We start from the raw sequence: 22040 nt of genomic DNA on the forward strand, positions 1-22040 counted from the left end.
ATCTTTCTATCGTCTTTTCTTTTCTGTTATTCTATCCTGAATAACCACAACTCTGAACCTTTTCACTTCTTTGGGATCCTTCTTCTATAATTTATAAGAAATCCAAAAAAATATAGAAACACAAAAATGAGAAATCCTCTCCCTAAATAAAGGATCAAAATGTCTTTGCCTCTCTGAGTTGACGTCTCCTCACCACAAAGTGTATTTCCTCCATCAGCCCTTCTTTCCTCTTCCCAAGTGCCCCACATAGCTCAACCCTCCTGGGTTTCCTTTCCATCTACCTTGCAAGAATTGAGCAAATCACGCAGCTGCATTAGCCAAGCTCCTCCTGGAGCATGGTGGGCTTTAGCATCCTGCCAGCGGTTCCTTCCATTGTCTTCAAAGCTTTGCTTCTCCAGCAATCCCTCTGAGAGCTGGCTGGTATCACGCATTCTTCCCAGCTCTGCTCTGAGGTCTCTGGAGTAGGGCGGCTTCTCATTTCTGTGTTCCTCTCCTCATGGACAGATAAAAACCTCCAGAATGTCTCCTCATCCTCATCTTTTCTCTCCTCCTCCAGAAGTCCTTCTGTAGTTTTCTTCTATCCCAGCTGCTTCCCTGGCCTTGTCCTCTGTTTAGGTTCACCTTCGGTATATCGTTACCCTGCAAAATAAAATGTCTTCTTTTCTTTTCAGGTTTGCAGAGGGACATATTGCGGCTAAGTAATCTAGTTAAGAGTTCGGGTATTTCCTCCTCATACTACCCAATATGACACATCTGCACTGGGGATCTAATGTTAGTGCTTTCATGGTTACGTCACATATCATGCTGTCACATGGGCACTTCACATTGCATTTATCAGCAACTGGCTCATGTGCCACCCCACCACCCCTTGTTTGTCCCTTGTCAATCCTCACAATCCTTTGCTGAATCCGGGTTTGTGATACCTTGTGTCCCCTGTCTCAAGTTGTGGAAGCTGAAGGGTTTGGGAATCAAGGTGGGTGATAGGAAATATATAATTTCCATGTACACAAATTATAGGTTCATACTTACAGGACCCCATTTACAATGTACACAAGTTATCAGGCAATGGAGGGAGATGTAGCAAGTTACCTGGCCTTAAACCAGGATGGATCAATTTCTTTCCGCTATGTCTTCTAAATAATTTTTTCTGCTGGGCTCTTTCCGTCCTGCATATGTGATGGTAACTATGTCCTTTCTCTATCTTGGTGTTATGATTGCAAATTGAGAAACCCTGAGTTTATTTGATAAAAGTAAAGAGGGTTCCTGGTGACCCATCCCTTAGTGTTAACAGGCAGAATGGCCCTAGCCAGCATGGTAGTGTTAACCAAGTGTCTATACATATTCCTGGATGGCAAATGTACTTATCTTGCACCCATGGTTAAGAGAACTTCACTCATATGAAAGACTGGTGGAAATGTTATTGGATGGTGTGATGAGACACTTGCTATTGGTGGAGGAAGAAGCAGTGAAAAATTGGACATACTAGACGGACTAACGAGGAAGGAGATCTTTGGGTACCTGTTGTGAAGAATTATAACACACCAGGGGCCAGATGTAGCAAAGGTTTTTACCCATTCTGTGTCTATGGGAAAAAGTGTTTGTACATATGGCCCCAGATATTTTAGCAGTACAACAGCAGTGTCTGGTGTATTGGTTAACAGATGAACTAGGACTAGCCCAGGCTTGTTGGAAGGTATATATGGTAGCAGTGAGGTGCAAAAACAACTACTACTACTCGTGACCTGCACGCATAACCACATCCTTAATTATCTATATAATAAGCTGTCCATGCGGGAGCTTTATGCATCAACAGCCTCACTATGAGGACTGCACCAGTGCTAAGCGAATGTCTATATGGGGGATGTGCTGATATCTGTCTTACCCATCCTGAATTATGTCTCATTTAGCTTCTTTGATTTAATCATTGACGCCATGTTGATTCATTTTGCTTACTTGTGCTCTGTGCTCAGCTATTTTCTTACTGTTGGACATTGCAAATAAAAATATAAAACAAATCTCTAAACTGTTGTTACTAATAGACTGAGGCCCTTTAGTGTTAAGTCTGTACCCATGAGATATAACTAAATACAAAATCTTAGTAGGCACAATTGTTTTATGATATATTAATGCATGTTATGGACAATGTGGTGTAAGGTAACTTTTTCTTCAAGAATTCAAGGATGTAATTAGTTCAGGTTCAGTGTAATAAGTGAAATAGCTGACACCCAAACTGGAAGTGTGGCCTTTAATTATTAGTGACCTTGGTAAATGAACAAAAGTCGCAGAGGCAGCCCTCACTGCGCTGGATGCTCAGCTTCCAATGTGGATCGGAAGAGAAATGCAAAGCATTTCTCTTCCAATCGGGGGTGGGGGCAGGCAGAGGCATCAAAGGAGAGGAAAGGTCTTTCCTCCTTTGATATATCTTTGAGCATTTCTGCAGCCTGATAGTAAAGCGATCGGGCTGCATAAATGCCCACTAGACACCAGGCATTTGTGTTTTTGGTGAAATTGGCAGGAAGGGGAGTGACTCCTTGAGCCCTGGGGGGCAATTTTTTATTAGGCCATCAGCCTATCGATCTGCCCCGGGGTGGGGGGCGGGGGCAGAAGCCACTAGGCACTAGGGATATTTTTTTGTTTTTACGTAAACAGTGAAGGGTCGCTCCCGTGGGGGGGCAAAGTCTTTTTAGGCCCCTCAGGCTGATCTGCCCCCAAAGGGGGCAGAAACCAGTAGGCACCAGGGATTTTTTTGATTTTTTACAGATGGGGAACGACCCCTTACGCAAGTGACGCTTCCTGGAGGTGGGGGGGGGTATTTTTAGGCCATCTGGGGGGCAGATCGGCCTATTTCTATTAGCAAAAACCACTTAGGCACCAGGAATTAGTGTGTGTGTTTGTGCATGTGTGTGTTTTGTCTGAGGGGGCAGCCCCATGGGCAAGTGTCGCTCCCCATGGGGGCACATTACTGTTGGCCAGATCAGCCTATTTTTGTAAGGCCCATCTGCCCCCAAGGAGGGCAGAAAACCCACCACACACCAAAGAAGATTTTTTTTAAACAAAAATTGGTGGGTTATGGCCATACCCACACCCCAAATAAATGGGGACAAAGTTGTTCTGCCCACCAGCGGGCAGATAGGGTGATTACCCCCAATCCACTCCCCAGGGGGAGGGGCAGAAAGCCTACTAGATGCCAAGAAATTTTAAAAAATAAAAAACAGTGGGATGGTGGCTACCAACCAGTATGAGCATGGTTATGTCCCCACCCCAACTGAAGGGGGTTACAGTCTTTCAGCTCTCCCCCTGCACACTAAAAGATCTTATCCCAGCGGCAAGCAAGAGGACATTTGATTATTTTGGGTTTTGGTTATACATTTGGGCCGTGAGAGCTTGTCTATCTCTTAAAATTGTCCCACTTGGAAAGGTGAGGGCTGCACTTTTTGGACTTAGGGACGCTGCCACGTAGAAAAATCTATGCGACATAGACACATCTGAAAACTAAACATCTGGGTGAGTCCAGGGTGGTGTGCATCACATGAACCCCACAACATTTTCTTACTCACAATGCCCTCCAAACCCACAACTTTGCTTGAAATCACACATTTTCCTGACATTTTTGTGATGGAACCTTCCGGAATCTGCAGGAACCCACAAAATTCCTACCACCCAGCATTGTCGCATCTATACTGGTAAAAATTCGGCCCCACTTGTCAACCTAAAAATATTTTTTTCAAACTGCCCTTTTGGACCCGCTTTGGTTCCTCTCAATTTCAGCATGTTTTTGGCTCTTCCCCGTTACAGACACTTGGTCCACCTACACAAGTGATGTATCATTTTTATTGGGAGACTGAAGGGAATGTTGGGTGGTAGGAAATTTGTGCCGGTGCGATGATCCCACACAGAAATGTGGGAAAATGTGATTTGTTGGCTAAATTTGATGTTTGCTGAGGTTTCTGGATAAAAAAACACTGGGGGATCCGTGCAAGTCATGCCTCCCTGGACTCCCTCTGGTGTCTGTTTTTCAGAAATGTCTGGGTTTGGTGAGATTTCCCTAGATGGCTGCTGAGCCCAGTACCACAAACGCAGGTGCCCCCGCAAAAACAGTTAGTTTTGTATTTGATCATTTTGATGCATCCACGTAGTGTTTTGGGGCATTTCCTGTCGCTGGCACTAGGCCTACCCACCAAGTGAGGTACCAATTTTATCAGGAGACTTGGGGGAATGCTGGGCAGAAGGAAATTTGTGACTCCTCTCAGATTCCAGAACTTTCTATCACCGAAATGTGAGGAAAAGGTGTTTTTTTGCCAGATTTTGAGGTTTGCAAATGATTCTGGGTAACAGAACCATGGTGAGAGCCCCACAAGTCACCCCATTTTAGATTACCTTAGGTGTCTAGTTTTAAAAAATGCACAGGTTTAGTAGGTTTCCTTACATGCCGGCTGAGCTGAAGGCCAAAATCCACAGCTATTCACTTTGAAAACAAAAGGTCAGTTTTCTTTGAGAAAATGTGACGTGTCCATGTTGTGTTTTGGGGCTTTTCCTGTCGCGGGCACTAAGCCTACCCACACAAGTGAGGTATCATTTTTATCTGGAGACTTGGGGAAATGCTGGGTGGAAGGAAATTCGTGGCTCCTCCCAGATTCCAGAACTTTCTGTCACTGAAATGTGAGGAAACAGTGTTTTTTTGCCAAATTGTGTGGTTTGCAAATAATTCTGGGTAACAGAACCATGGTGAAAGCCCCACATGTCACCCCATCTCAGATTACCCTAGGTGTCTAGTTTGAAAAAATGCACAGGTTTGGTGGGTTTCCCTAGGTGCCGGCTGAGCTAGAGGCCAAAATCCATAGCTAGGTACTTTGCAAACAACAGGTCAGTTTTCTTTGAGAAAATGTGATGTGTCCATGTTGTGTTTTGGGGCTTTTCCTGTTGCGGGCACTAGGCCTACCCTCACAAGTGAGGTACCATTTTTATCGGGAGACTTGGGGAAATGCTGGGTGGAAGGAAATTTGAGGCTCCTCCCAGATTCCAGAACCTTGTGCCACTGAAATGTGAGGAAACAGTGTTTTTTGCCAAATTGTGAGGTTTGCAAATGATTCTGGGAAGCAGAACCTTGTGACAGCCCCACAAGTTACCCCATACTGGATTCCCCTAGGTATCTAGTTTAAGAAAATGCACAAGTTTGGTAGGTTTCCCTAGGTTCTGGCTGAGCTAGGCACGTTCCAAAAATCACATCCGATTTCAATGTAAAAATGTGGTGTCCATGTTCCGTTTCCTGTCACGGGCATTAGGCCTACACACACAAGTGAGGTACCATTTTTATCGGGAGACTTGGGGGAACACAGAATAGAAGAACAGGTGTTATTGCCCCTTGTCTTTCTCTACATTTCTTTCCTTCCAAATGTAAAAAGGTGTGTAAAAAAGATGACTATTTGAGAAGTGCCCTGTAATTCACATGCTAGTATGGGGAATTCATAGATGTGCAAATAACCACTGTTCTCAACACCTTATCTTGTGCCCATTTATAAATACAAAGGATTTCTTGATACCTATTTTACACTCTTTATATTTCACCAAATGAATTGCTGTATACCGGGTATACAATGAAAACCCTTTGCAAGATGCAGCTCCTTTATTGGCTCTGGATGCCTAGGGTTCTTGATGAACCTACAAGCCCTATATATTGCCACAACCGCAAGAGTTCAGCAGATGTAACGGTAAATGGCTTTTAAAAATCTGACATTGCAGGAACAAGTTACAGCATAAAACATGGAGAGAAATGGCTGTTTTTGTCACCTCAATTCCAATATTTGTTTTTCTGCTGTTTTTTATGTAGGAAAACCTTGTAGGATCTACAGAGATGGCCCCTTGCTGAATTCAGAGTTTTGTCTACTTTTCAGAAATGTTTAGCTGTCCGGGATCCAGCATTTGTTTCATACCCATTTCTGGCACTAACTGGAAGGAGCCTGAAATCACAAAAAATAGTAAAAATGGTGTATTCCCAATAAAATGTAAAAATTGTGTTGAAAAATGTGGTTTTCTGATTCAAGTCTGCCTGTTTCTGAAAGCTGAGAAGATGGTGATTTTAGCACCGCAAACCTTTTGTTGATGCTATTTTCAGGGGAAAAACCACAATCTTAAAAAAAGAAGAAAATGTTTTGCTGTAGTTTGGCTAATTTATTGGTCTCCTCCAGGGGAACCCACAAACTCTAGGTACCTCTAGAATCCCTAGGATGTTGGGGAAAAAAGATGCAAATTTGGCTTGGGTAGCTTATGGGTACAATAAGTTTTGAAGGCCTAAGCGCGAACTGCCCCAAATAGCCAAAAAAAAGGCATGGCACCTGAGGGGGGAAAAAGGCCTGGCAGCGAAGTGGTTATATAAAATGCCACTAGTGGGCTGCAGCACTTATTGGGCCACGCATTACAAGAGCATTGTATGACATGTTTCCAGGCCTGTCACTGCAGCTTGAATGTGCAGCTTTCAGCTGCTATTTTGACGTGGAAAAATAAGTCTTTGATAGGCCGAAACCCTCATTTTTAATACTTATAATGTACCTCCAATGGAGGCCCTAAATGCCCTTGTACCAGTGTGCATTGTTTTTAAAACACAGGGCATGTATATTTAATAGTTTACATGTCCTGGCAGTGAAAAATCTCGAAAGTCATTTTCACTGCGGCAAGGCTGGCACTCCATTAGGAAAACACTGGGTTACAATACAACATATTGGCCCTCATTATGACATTGGCGGTAAGTCCCGTTTACCGCCATGCCGACTGCCGCCAACATACCGCGACTGCGGCGGTATACCGATATCCATACTATGACATACACATAGCAATCCATCACTATACAGTCACACACACAGGTCCGCCCAGCCCAAAGGTCAGTGATAAACTGGCGGTACCAAAACCCACACCAATACGCCAACAGAACTACACCCACAGCATTATGACACACGAATCACCGCGGCGGACATTCAACCGTGGTAAACCATTGGCAGTACATACCGCCACGCTCAAAATGCACACACACATACAAAACAACACCACATTGGACAATTCAAACTACACAAAAGTGATGCACATACACACACCACACCCGCAACAATATAAAACACACACACACTACCCACAACCCTTTACAACTCAAACAAACTGACAACTGAGAGAGAGAGAAACACCAAGAGCACCCACAGAACCAAAGCGACAGAACAGCATCACCCATACACCATCCACGCACCTCACAGCACATACCCCAACACATCACCCCACACACCCTCACACAAACCACACACACTACACCCATGGCACCACAAAGACACCCCAGGTTCTCAGAGGAGGAGCTAAGGGTCATGGTGGAGGAACTCATCTGGGTAGAGCCACAGCTATTCGGATCACAGGTTAAGCAGACATCCATCGCTAAGAAGATGGAGCTATGGCGGAGAATCGTGGATAGGGACAACGCCGTGGGACAGCACCCAAGAACAGGGGATGACATCAGGAAGAGTTGGAACGACCTACAGGGGAAGGTGCCTTCCATGGTAGCAAGACACTAGATAGCAATACAGAGCACTGGCGGTGGACCCCCACCTCCTCCATCACAACTAACAACCTGGGAGGAGCAAGTCTTGGCAATATGCATCCTCAGGGCCTGGCAGGAGTAGCTAGAGGACTGGACTCTGGTAAGTCAAATCTCTATAACTATCACCCCCCCACCTGCATGCCATCACAACCCCCACCCCTACCCTCACCCCAATCACCCCACCACCTCACATACACCCCACCATCACACCCCACCCATCCCAATACCAAGCCCTGCATGCACCACAATGCATGGACAGCACTCACAGCCCTGCATGGACAACCATCACTAAAGCATGCACATTAGAGAGAATCACCTAGGAAACAAAATAACTACTCACAAAAGGCACAGCTTCCAGGACAATCACAACCATAGAGGGCAACACACCCATGCGCAACATTTCACACGCAGAAACAATAACACTGCATTTACATCCCCACAGGTCCCACACCCAACGTCACCAAAGAGGAGGTGCCAGCAACATCCAGTCCCTCCACAGAATGACAGCAGCTCTGCACACCTGGATCAGGATGCCCAATCTGGCCCATCAGGGACCTCCAGACAGTTGGTTACCCAGGCACAGTCCCATACCACCACAGAGCCTCCCCCCTCAGGAAATACCACCACAGCACCCACCCAGAGGGCCCATACCTCTGTCCCCAGGACACGTCAATCAGCAGTGTGTCCACCACCACAGGGACCCCAGGCAACCCCACAAACACAGGACAATCAGGGACCTGGGGTCAGTGGAACCGACTCTCCACTAGGCACTCACCAACATCCTAGAAGCATACCACCATTCCCAGGAGACGATGGGCAAGATACTGGTCAAGACGCAGGAGACCCAGCGGCTGCAGGAGGGACAGTACCTGGGGATCAGGGAGGACCTGAGGGATATCCACACCACCCTGGTCACCATTGCGGGGGTGCTGACAGACATGGCCAACACCGTGAAGGAGACAGTGGCACACCAACAGGCCCCTGACACTAGCCACACTGATGAACAGCCCTCTACCTCCGCTGACGCTAGTGGACAGGAGGCCCTGCCACAGGAGCAACAGGCCACCAGCATCCCACCCCCTGCAGAAGGAGAACCACCACGCAAACGGTCCCTGCGATCCAGGCAGAAGCCAGAGCCTATTGCCAAGACCCCCGCCGGGAAACTTCCTATGCCCCCTTGGACAATGCACCTGTGATACAAAGAGACTGGACTCTATCCTGGACTCCACCCCCACAACCTATACCAATACCCCATCCACTTATTAGCACATGAATAAACATCCTTGTTAAAAATACAGTATTGAGTCTGTCAAGTGATTGAACTATGTATTCGTTTCACAATCTGTAGCCATTGCAATTCAGCTGTACAGTCATGTATACTTAGGTATGACCTGTAGTTTGCTGCAGTCAATGCACCAGGAGCCAGAGTGGGGCACAGATATCTGTGAATAGACATGTCAAAGAGTACAGTAAGTGGTCATAGTAGTCGGAACATCAGCCTGCCAGTGAAAACTTTCAACACAAAACTGCAATGGTAGGTGAAGTTACAGTGTCTTACCTGTGTGTCACTGGAAGTACTGTTGAATGATTGCTGTTCTGTTGTCCACATCCTCATGCTCTACCTTATCTTCGTCACTGTCCACAGGCTCCACTGCTGCCACACGATAATCTCTAGTCTCATCCTCCTGCAGAAAAGCCACCTGGCATCTCAAGGCAAGGTTATGCAGCATACAGCATGCCACAATGATCTGGCACACCTTCTTGGGTGAGTAGCAGAGGGAACCACCTGTTAGATGGAGGCACTGAAACCTGGCCTTCAGGAGGCCAAAGGTTCGCTCTATAATTCTTCTTGTTCGCCCATGTGCCTCATTGTAACGTTCCTCTGCCCTTGTCCTGGCATTCCTCACTGGGGTCAGTAGCCATGAGAGGTTGGGGTACCCAGAGTCACCTGCAAATACTGAGGGAAACCTGTTAGCCAGACACTAACCCTTAGAGCCAACCCCACACCCATATACCAACATCCACTGGGTGGGGACTATGGGCTCGCCGATTAGCCACACCCAGTGCATTTGGAGTTGAGCCAGCACAAATAGGATGCTGCTATTCTTCAGGATAAAGGCATCATGCACAGACCCAGGATACTCTGCATTGACGTGGGAGATGTGCTGGTCCGCCAGGCATACTATCTGCACAATCATAGAGTGAAAGCTCTTTCGATTTCTGAAAACCTGTTCATTTCTCCAGGGAGGACAAAGGCAATATGTGTACCATCTATTGCCCCAATTATGTTGGGGATATGTCCCATTCCATAGAAATCAGCTTTCACTGTGGCCAAATCCTCCACCTGGGGGAAAACGATGTAACTGCACACATGTTTCATCAGGGCAGACAACACTCTGGTCAGCACGTTTGAGAACATTGGCTGTGACATTCCAGCTGCCAAGCCCATTGTCACTTGGAAGGAGTCAGTTGCTAAGAAATGGAGCACAGATAGGAATTGCACAAGAGGGGGGATCCCAGTGGGGTGATGAATAGCTGAGATCAGGTCTGGCTCCAGTTGGGCACACAGCTCTTGGATTGTGGCCCAATCAAGTCTGTAGGTGAGGATAATGTGCCTGTCCTCCATTGTTGCCAAGTCCACCAGGGGCCTGTACACGGGGGAATGACTCCATCTCCTATTCATCCGCAGTGGTTGGAATCTAGGGGGCAAAATGATGAGCATCTGGTCAGTTTTCAACATTTCCTAAATGTACAGTGCATTGCATGTTGTTACAGAAATAGTATGTTGATGTTTAGCCCCAAAATGTGCCTATGTGTGCTGTGACCCAGTTAGGTGCCATGGCCTGCCCCCCCCTTGAAATGGCAGCTGTCTGTCCTGTGTGGATGGACAGGTGGAAATTAGGTAATGCCGCTGACGTTATGCGCCGTTGCGGGAGGCGGTCGAGTACCGCAGTGCAACTCCTCATTGGTTAACATTGGACCCTATGGGTTACAGTAGCCCATGGTGATGTACGCCGGCGGTGACGGTACGCACCGCCCCGGCCGTCACCACCATTTTCTATCTGTTCACTCACTTGCTACCTGACCTTCAACAGGAGAGGACCTACATTGCAAGTGCTGCTGTGACCTGTGACTGAAACCGACCATGGCTCGTGTCACTGGGAAAAGGGCCCCTTGGAGAGACTAGTAGATGGGGCCCTACCCCAGTACCGAATGCTGTATGGGCCTCCAGACCAACAGGTGAGTACACTGTGAGCACGATGCATGGGGCATGAATGTATGAAGTGCTGCATGTGAGGGCTTCGTGTAAGGGGGGATGGTTGAGGGGTCCTGGGCAGCGTGCAGCATGTATGGTGGGCAATGTCTGTGCATAAGGGGATGGGAGGGCTACGGTGGGCCATGAGTGTAACAGGCTGGACGGGATGACTGATACCTTTTTCTATGTTTATTTCTCTGCAGGTTAGCGCCCATCAGAAAAAGGGTATATGGTGTGCCATCGCCAAGGACGTGCAGACCCTGGGGGTCTACGGCAGGTAGAGCACCTCTGTCGCAAACGGTGGGAGGACCTGAGACGCTGGGCAAGGAAGACGGCGGAGGCCCAGCTGGGGATGGCCTCCCAACAAGGAAGGGGTGCCCATCAAACCCTGACCCCCTGATGTTCTGCATACTGGCAGTGGCCTATCTGGAGCTGGATGGGCGCTTGAGGCCATCACAGCAGCCACAAGGAGGTGAGTACATTTCCCAGTATACTACTTGTGCGTGGTGGGGTGGACAACGGGTGGGGGAGGTGCACCTATTGGTGTCCCTAGGCCAGGCCGGACATTGCAGGGTAGGTTTCATGTTGGGCAGGGCTTGATGAACTCCACCTCCCAACAAGCTTGTGGGCATCCACTACTGGGCAGGGCTCTGTGGGTCTCAGGTATGCTGCAACTGGCGTTAGGGATTACTGTCCATGGCCTGGTGACTAGCATTGTGACTGGTAGTGCATTGCCTAGTGCAAAGGGCTGTCCCCTGTGTGTTGTGTACGGTAACGGGGGTGTTGTTGCTGCCATTGAACAAGTGTATCCTCTGTCTCTTCCCCCCTTTTTTGTTTTGTCATCCTGTCCTTCTGTGCATTAGCATCATCTGGCAGAGGAGCAGAGGCACCGGCGACGGAGGGAGCTGCATCCCACAGGGCCCAGGATGCCGAATCCACCGACGGTGAGGGCACCAGTGGGACAGAGGGCGAGGGGAGCACCACAGCGGAGACAGTAGAGGACACTTCAGACAGTGAGACCTCCTCCGATGGAAGCTCCCTAGTGGTGGCGGACAGCTCTGTGGCCACCCCAACTACAGGTACAGCCGCCACACTCTGTACCAGCACCGCCCTCCCAGCAGCCCCTCAGCAAGTTTCCCGTGCCCGCTCAACCAGGAGTGTGGGCATCTCCTTAAGTTAGCCCTGCTGCCCTGAGTGAGGAGGCTATTGACCTCCTGGGATCCATCTCTGTTGGGCAGTCAACCATAGTGAATGCCATCCAGGGCCTGGCAGGGCATTTTCAACATACAAATGCATTCCTGGAGAGCATTCACTCTGGCGTGGCGGCCCAACAGAGATCATTTTAGGCTCTGGCCTCCTCCCTGATGGCAGCCATTATTCCTGTCTCTAGCCTCCCCCTCCAACTTCCTCTGCCTAATCCCATGCCCCTGAACCCCACCCTATCCCAAGCACACATTCAGACCAGCATGCACCCAAGACAACACACATGAGTGACTCCAAGGAGACATGGGCAGGAGCCTCCCCCCACCACTGCTAGCACCGCCAGCAGCTCCATTGGGCAGCCGCCAAGGCTGCAGGGGAAGGCCTGGAGCCTCCCCCACCACTGCCAGCACCAACACCAGCCACACCACTGCCACCACTGAGCAGCCGTCACCACCGGCGGGCAGTGAGTAGTCCTGCCTCCATGGACTGTAGTGCGTCCTGGCGCCTGCAAACCCTGTTGGTGTGACACCCAGGTGAGAGTCTGTGACCTTGCACTCTCAAAGATCTGTATCACAGGGCACAATGCCCCCTCCAGAACCAGTGGAAGAAGGCATCTGCTCACCGCATCCTTGCCAGGATGAAGCACACTGGGCACAATGCCCCCTCCAGAACCAGTGGAAGAAGGCATCCACTCACCGCATCCTTGCCAGAATGAAGCACACTGGGCACAATGCCCCCTCCAGAACCAGTGGAAGAAGGCATCCACTCACTGCATCCTTGCCAGGATGAAGCACACTGAGCATAAGGCCCCCTTCAGAACCAGTGGAAGAAGGCATCCATTCACCGCATCCTTGCCAGGATGAAGCACACTGGGCACAAGGCCCCCTCCAGAACCAGTGGAAGAAGGCATCCACTCACCGCATCCTTGCCAGGATGAAGCACACAGGGCACAAGGCCCCCTCCAGAACTAGTGGGCAAACCACCCACTTGAGAGACTGTGGCCTTGCACTCCCCAGGACCAAGCAGTGGGCAAACCACCCACTAGAGAGACTGTGGCTTTGCACTTTCCAGGACCAAGCAGTGGGCAAACCACCCACTAGAGAGACTGTGGCTTTGCACTCCCCAGGACATCACACAGGGCATGTTGCCCCCTCCAGGACAAGTGGCGTTGTACCATCTTCCGGCTGAGGTGCCCCCCCCTTCGACATCCCCCTGAGGTGCCTGTGTATTTTCGACCTGATGCCCCAACAGTGTTCTCTCCGTGTTGATGCAGGAGTCAAGTGGGTCTTTGGCCTATGTGATGTGGCCCTGTGGCCCACGGACATTATGGACTGGGCAGTGTCCCTCCATTTGTATATCTGTAAATACAGTTTTGAATTTAGAGGATGTTTTTCTGGATTTCTATCTTATTATACTCACTTTAATCAATTCCTTGCATTATTCCTGAGGGGTAGGGGGCGAATATGTAATGCTACTGCATCTGTTTGTGTGTATGGTGTTGGGGGTGGGGGTAGGGGTGTTACGTTTTGCATGTGTGTGTCATGCTCTTTTTCCTCCTCTGTTTGCTAGGTGGCAGTACTCACCGTGGTTGTCGTCGTCGTCGCCGGCGTTGGTATTCCGGGTGTAGGAAAAGGTAGACCAGCATGTTGAAGATCTGCATTTCAGGCTCCATGGCATCCTGATTGTTCCCTGAGTGTCCAGAGGTGAGTCCTTTGACTTCTGTGTTCTGTTTCCGCCGTGCTTTTGATGTCGTTGGTACCGCCCCAGAAAAGGTGGCGGATAGGCCTGTCATAATAGAGTGGGTGGTACATTGTCTTCCGTCTGGCTGTTGGCGGTTACCGCCGCGGTGCTTGTTGCTACGGCCGTGATGGTCGGTGTTTTGAAGTGGCTGTCTGTGTTGGCGGTTTCCGCCGTGGTCATAATTCCATTGTTTTTACCGCCAGCTTGTTGGCGGTATTACCTCCGCTTTATCACCGACCGCCAGGGTTGTAATGAGGGCCATAGTGCTTAATTTCTGTCCTGCCAATGTCCATTGTCACATGAGTGCTAGTGGCTCCCTTGTGGTAACTTGCTCCCAGACAGTGGACAAAGGGCTTGTGTGCGCAGAGGTGTTTTTATTCCCTGTACAAGGTTTCCTATGGGCTGTTCCCAGGCCCTTTCTGAGCTTCAAAGAAAGGCCTACCCTGTCACTGGCAGATGAAACTCACACCTAGGCCAACTACCCATTTCTCTCTCTTGCTAGGATGGCATCAAACCCAGTTGTAGGGCAGGAACTGAGCAGAACTGGTTTCATAAGAGCTCACAACATAATCATCCACACTGATATCGACGACACACAACTGATACTCTCCCTCTAGGACAAAACACCCAACACCAGAAACAAGTTCACCACATGCATGACAGAAGTAGCCACCTGGATGAAATCATATTGCCTCAAGTTGAACTCCAACAAGACTGAGGTGACAGTCTTCGGGTAGAACGTCTCCCCATGGAACGCCACCTGGTGGCCCACAGACCCTGGACCCACTCCATGCACTTCCTGCAAGTGAGAACCCTCATAATCATCAAGGACAAACAAACTGGACTTGGCCGCCTAGAGTGAAACAGTGCTCTCAGCCTGCTTCAACACACTAAGGATGCTGAGGAAAGTCTTCAAGTGGCTACCTGACAACACCAGGTAAACAATCACCCAAGCCTTCAGCACCAGCAGCCTGGACTATGGATGAATCGGCTCACAAGAAAACTTCAGACTGTCCAAAACACAGCAGACATACTAGTCCTCAACCTCCCACGCCAAGCCCACATCACACCACACCTTAGGGAACTCCGCTGGCTCACGATACATAAGCGCGCACACTTTAAACTCCTCACTCACACCTACAAAGGTCTCCACAATACTGGCCCTGTCTACCTGAACAGCCCTATTCACTTCAACGAACATTCCCAGACACCTCTGCTCTGCTTTTCTCTCACTAACACACATCCCAAACGCACACAAAAGCAGAGTAGGGGGCAGTGTCTTCTTGTACCTGGCCCCTAAAGCTTGGCGAGACCTTCCACACCACATGAGAGCCTCCTCCTCTGGTTGACTTTCGCAAGAAGCTGAAGACCTGATTTTTCAAGTAAGCCCATAGAGCTGCTCTCCCACACCTCCTACAGAGCACCTGGATACTCTCACAGGTAAATAGCACACTATAAAAACACTGATAACATAACATGGGGGTGACAAAAGGCTTGCCCTCCACCCACAGGTCGCCAAAAGTAAAATCTAAGGGCCTCTCCTCAGAACACTCCTGGACCTATGAAAATCAGAAAAGGGTCTGCCCTGCTTGTCTGCCCTGCTATCTGAAACCTGAATAAAGACTCAGCCTGCATGCCTTGAAACCAGGACACAAGAAACTCCAGTGGCCGCTCTCTCTCCTTTCTCTCTGCAACAGCCCGTCTGACCATTTCTAACTGGACCTGTCCTGGACCATGCTGCTGGCCTCTGTAATAGTGAGTAATAACCCCCGGTGGTGCCCCAAAGGTCCTGGACCCTAGACTGGCATATACAAACACACAGGGACCCAGCTTGTCAGCAAACCGCTGACTTAGGGCCCTGCTTCCGATCCAGTCTGCAGCTTGCTCCGTTCACATGTCCACAACCACTTTTTCTCCACGTTTTACCGGGACAAACTTAGTTCATGTATATGAAAAGTGCTCATTGTGGTTGGCTTTAACTTTTGAATTTGACCTTGTCTAGCATGACCAGATAACTGTGGTTGGCGCTTAGTGCCTTTTGGGACTATTTTTAATTCAAAATTTAAAAATTCATATCCTTTGTTCTACTTTTTGGATTTTTGTCATTTGGTTTGATTTTATTTATTTAAATATTCTCCTATTGTCTATTTTTCCAAACTGGTTTGGGATTTTTCTTGTGTTGTGTTTTCACTTTAAACTTTACACATTGCCTCTAAGTGAAATTTGACTACTTAGTGCCAAGCAACCAGAGGGTTAAGCATAAGTTTACTCAGCAACTTTAGTGGTTCATGCTGACAAGGATTGTGAAACTTATTTGAGATGGGGTTCTCATCCCCTTAACTAATTCTCCAATTTAAGAAAGAAAATGACACTAAGGCAATAAAATCCAGTAAGGGGAACCTTGTATATGAACTTGTCAATTTTAACTTAGAGATAGCACGAAAAGTGTTGAACACCATCCATGGTCAACTGGTTGTGGTAGAAGGTAACACAGGCATGCTTTGAGGCTGACAGCAATGGTTGCATACAGAAAACAGGTTCGACCCAGTTAGAGGTTTTACCTTGGGGCTTACCCTCAGAAATGGAAGCCAAAAATCTTCCCCCGGGCAAGGCAGAAGGCAGTAGCCGAAGATGGCTTGAAGAGGTCAGATAGCCAGTGGACGCGATCCCTGTGAAGCTGTGGTTTTTGGCGAGGAAGCTCGGAGCAGGAGACATTAGAATTTAGTACCCAGAAAAGGTCTATTGTGACCAAAAAGTCCTCTGCATCATTAAAGACGTGTACCCCCGCCCTGAATCCTCAACTGTACTGTTGTCTAGATCCAAAATACTGATTTTTGTGTCATAGATAAACAAGGATTGTGCATTGTCCCCATGACATTGGCCTGTCTCATGGACTGCAGTCTTGTTAGACCATCAGGGGCACCAAAGTGCTGCCACATGTTGGAAAGCTACCACCTTCACCAAGAATATAGCAGCACAGACATGGTGGTGACTGCATCCCATGTAGTGATCAGCAGTAGTGAAAAGGCCCTTTTTACCCTGTGTCACTGGAGCGAGGCCTTCAATTGCACTCACCTTTTTAAATGTTCCGTTGATGTGTGCTCAATTCACCCTTGGCCCATGTCAGGTAGATGTGAAGTGCTGCGCAGAGCAGGAGTAGTGACTCTGCATGGAGATGACAGTGCAGGAGTGTAAGTGAATGTACACTGAGTGAAAAACATGCCTGCATTGGTACGTTATATGGAAGACTCTAGGTTCCATTTTGAGAAGCCACGTCTGCCTAGTGAAGAGATGAGCAGTTGAGAAATCATCCAGAGGGATTTGTGTATTGCTGTATTCCTGTCAGCTGAAAGAGACACACTAGAGAAAGGGCAGAAGGGACCCTCCCTGTACACTTCAAGAGGTTGCTCTTTGATTCAGTGATAGATCACAAGGAACAGGCCTGGACTCATCTCAGGAAAGGAGATGGGACGGATAAGTAAATCATAAAGAGCAGGACCGGGAGACCAGGATTAACCTTTTGATGCAAATATCACTCTGGCTGACTTCCCCGGTGTGAACTCTGGTCGCTCCCAGGAGTTGTGTTGTGGAGCAATCAGCTTTGGAGTCCTGCCTCCTGTAACAGACATTATTTCAAGGGGAAAGGAGAAAAAGAGAAGTGGACACTTCAAAAAAAGCAGAGCCCCGACATAAAACTTAAAAGACTCAGACCCTAAATCACGTTTTGGTGTCTGGAAAGAATGGGAGATTGAGACCCCAAACGTTGCCATCTACCAAGCATGCCTCTGCATTCTATGCCAATCCAGTGTACGCCATTCTAATCTACTTTGCACCATTGCACTCTCTGCCACTGCACTCTACATCACTTTACTCTTATCCATTACACTCTTTGCTGCTCTATGCAACTATACTCTACCCTGCACCACTCCACTCTGCAGGACTTCATTCTACTTTGAAACAATATACTGTACACAACTGCACTCTACACCACTTTACTTCACTCTATGCCACTCCACTTTATGCCACTGCACTCTACGCCACTCTGCTCTTAACCACTGCACTCTATGTCACTGCACTCTATTTTGCACCACTGTACTCTACACCACTGCTCCCTACACCACTCGGACGCTGCACTCTCTGACACTGAGCTCTATTATATTCTACTCTGCACTTCTCCACTCTACGCCATTGCACTCTATGGCACTATACTCTACTAGGAACCACTCTATGTTACTCTACTCTGCACCACTTCACACCAATGCACTCTATATCACTCAACTCTACTCTGCACTCAATGCCACTCGACTTCACTTTGCGCCACTGCCATCTCCATCACTCAACTCTATGCCACTCCATTCTGCACCACTCTATGCCACTCTACTCCACACCATTGTCCTCTTCTCTGCACCACTGTATTCTGCACCAGTTCACTCTACACCACTGCACTCTACTATGCACCATTCTAATTCACGCCACTGCATTGTATCTTGCTGAATTAAATGTCACTTCACTCTGTGCCACTATATTCTGCAACATTATGCCAATGCACTCTACACCAGTCCACTCTACTCTATGCCACTCCAGTGTATGTCACACGATGCAACTCCACAATATGCTGCTCCATTACATGACACTCTCTGCCACTCCACTCTACATCGCTCTACTTCACTCTTCTTCATTCTACTCTATGACACTCCACACCAATCTGCTCTATGCCACTAATGTTTAGCCACGCAGAACTGCAGACACGCTGGTGAACAACATGGCTAAAACACACTGGCAAAGCCAAAGGCTCATGCATAGACGAGACTTATCAGCTTTGCCAATGCTTGTTTAACACGCTGTTCACCAGCAAAACCTCCCACCCCAACTTGGATGGAATGACCCATAAAGGGCTGCTACTGAAAAGCAAGGCTACTAGCAGTATGCATCATCTGTGCCTTTTTCCCACAAATTGAACAATCTTGATCAAAAATATGTACTCTCTTCCATGGTCCTGGTCATGTCCCAAGTAAAACGACAGACCTACAATGCCGCAGTCTGTCTCATTCCCCAGCTGGCTGTGCCTTCTCTGCCTAATGCACTGTCTTTCACTTCTTCTCTTTGCCCTGCCCTTTATCCTGGTCCTCCCATACATATTACTTCTGAAAGGCTCCAACACACTGCTCCTTGTTAACACATCCCCAAGATCATCCCTCTCAAGCAACTATCATCGTCTTTCTTTCTAGCCTCTGAATCATAACACCTTTCATGTTGTGCTGCTCCTACACTGGCTGTCTGAGTGGACTTTAGTTTGCATGTTTAGGATTATCAGCTCATTTATTTGCATTGCAGAGGAGAGGACTGTGAGAGGATCTAGTGCCAGGAATACTTAAACAGGCTAACACTGCCACACCCCATGACTCTCATTTTCTGGCCTGGGGGATCGTTCAATCTGATTTCTTTTTATAACTTTAGAAACCTTTACTACTTACTACTCAAAGAACAGTTAGTACAGCTTTTGCAGTTGAGTATTCTCTAAGGTTTTTCATGAGGAGAATAAAATGATAATATGGTGTTAGCTCCAAGGTGGACTTAAATTGATTTTCAACTTTTATATATTTTTAAGGTTGTGTGATTAACATGTTTGAATTTTTTAATTTAAGTGACAGGCCTGTAGCAATTTTAGTTTTCATTTTATCCTTTTTCTGTTTCGTATTTCAGACCCAGCAAATATCTCAGGTTTAGGATTCGCTGTTTTTCAACAGGAAAAACGGCATTCAAACGTGCCCATCAAAACCCAAGTGTTGGAAAGTGTTGGGCAGATTTATTTATTTCTAGGAATTTGACAGATCAACACTGTGAAGTTTTTTCTTTCCATGGAGCCACTTTCCCTTGTGTTCCCAATGCAGCAGTAATGTTACAACACATGTGTACATCAGGCTTCAATGCCCCATACTTTCTAGTACTAGCTTGCATTTAGGGCCAGATGTAGGTAAGTATAATTTTGCGACTTGCAATTTGCGAGTCATAGCGACTCGCAAATTGCAACTTGCAAAACCAAATGCAGAAAGGTGTCTCAGACACCTTCTGCGACTCGCTATGGGGTCGCAAAGACCCACCTCATGAATATTAATGAGGTGGGTCGCAGTTTGCGACCCCATAGCGAGTCCATGCACTCACAGGGATAGTGGCCTGCTGGAGACAGCAGACCTCCATGTCTGTGACTGCTTTTTTAATAAAGCATTTTTTTTCTTCTTATTGCAGCCCGTTTTCCTTAAAGGAAAACGAGCTGCAAAAAGAAAAACTTCCAAAACCATTTGGTTTCGTTTTTGGTTTCCATAGGACCACTGCCTGCTCTGAAAAAACATTTTTGTCGACATTCACAAAGGGGAAGGGGTCCCGATGGGACCCCTTCCCTTTTGTGAATGAGTTACCACCCACTTCAAGTGGATGGTAACTGTGAGTTGGTTTGTGACCGCATTCGCGGTCACAAAGCAACTCAGCATGGCGATGCGGTCGCAAATAGGAAGGGAACACCCCTTCCTATTTGCGAGTCGCAGCCTCAAACTGCGAGTCGGTACCGACTCGCAATTTGAGGTTGTGCATCGCGTTAGGCCTTTTGCACGCCGCAAACTGCGATTTTCGCAGTTTGCGACGTGCAAAAGGCTACCTACATCTGGCCCTTAGCCCCTTCCTGCAATCATGCTACTGGCGTTGGTCACTGAAGACATGACATTTGAATACAGATGGGACTGTGCTAAAACTTGCTGCTCCTGGTGTAATATCAAACTGAACTTCTTACACGGTATGGGAGCAAACACCCATTGCGCTCCTGCAGCAATTTCTTAATGCACTCCAGGAATATGGCCCCCAATATAGAGAACTCTTTCAGCACAGCATGCTTTTGGATCCGTTATTGGCAGCTACTCTCAACTTTAGCAGGCTTGGAGCCATAGGCGGTTTTTTAAAAATGTTTTGTTGCACTCTGCATGATCTCTTCCCATCAAAGCAGAATTTCAAAAGGTGCATCACAATCAAACATCAGTTTGTCAGGCAAGGCCGGTGTCAGTAAATAACATATTGCTTTGATTTCTCCATGGAAGGAAATTTTTAAAGTTGTTTTCCTTCTTACCCGTATCCTTTTCTCATATTACAACACTACCCTCCCCAGCTCCCACCTTTGTTGCTTATGTTCATGCAAAGTAGTCAACTTGCAGTGTTTTCTAATGAACGTCACTGTGCTTTCTACAGGGCAAGAGCCCAACAGTAGGACATGCCAATAGCCTCAAGGCGGGCTTTTGACCCCAGCTGGAATGAGTCCACAGTGCTTCCTGTGTGGTGGTTGCTGAGCCGTCATCGCACCTTGTTACTCTGGGCGCGTTCTTCAACACGTCTAAGAGGGCCCAGGAGAAGGAAGCCAAGGTGCTGGAGGGCCGCGTTAATGACGCTTTATATAATTTAAAGTTAACGGAAAATACAGAGTAAGAGGAACATAAAACCTAGTTAACATGTGGGAAAATTACTTTTATGGCCTTGCACAGGATGTTTGTCTTTCTGGCGCGCCAAAGTGCAGCGTGGTCTGGATGAAACGTAGGACTATAGTGGACTGCAGACCTGAAAGCAACGACGGATAACAGCGCACAGTGACTCAGCAAGGTTATCTTTGACTAACTTGTAAAAGGGCCAGAAGGAGAAAGAAGCGTGTGTTGTTGGGTTGCAGTTCATGAGTTTTGGGGCCAGGTATACAAAACATTTTAGTGGTCGCAAACCGTCCGATTTGCAGAACTGGGCCGTTTGTGACCACTAAAACGCATTTTCTCATGTAAAGCGGCCCTATTTGCGATTTGGTAACCTGTAGCAAATAAGGGTTTGCGAGACAGTATGGAGAAGGGGCATGTTCAGGGTGTCTCTTCCCAATACTGATATGTGTGAATGGTTGGTGACCAAAAGGCGGTCGCAAAACATTCACATTTTACCGACTCCTTGAAGGAGGTGGTAATGCATTTGCAAATGGGAAGGAGACCCCAACGGACCCCTTCCCCTTTGAGAATGGATGTCAAAATATGTTTTAAAGGCTAGGCAGTGCTTCTATGGACTACTGCCTACTCTTAAAAAACGAAAAGAAAACTTTTCATTTTTATTTTTGAAGCACATCCGTTTTCCTTTAAGGGATTGGGGCTCCATTTAAAAAAAAAGATTGCTTTGTATAATAGCAATCACAGACGTGGTGGTCTGCTGACCCTAGCAGGCCACCATTCTGTGATTTTTGCCATCCCCGACGGGTTG

This window comes from Pleurodeles waltl, chromosome 4_2, assembly GCF_031143425.1.
Source record: "Pleurodeles waltl isolate 20211129_DDA chromosome 4_2, aPleWal1.hap1.20221129, whole genome shotgun sequence".
In the NCBI taxonomy this organism is placed as follows: domain Eukaryota; kingdom Metazoa; phylum Chordata; class Amphibia; order Caudata; family Salamandridae; genus Pleurodeles; species Pleurodeles waltl.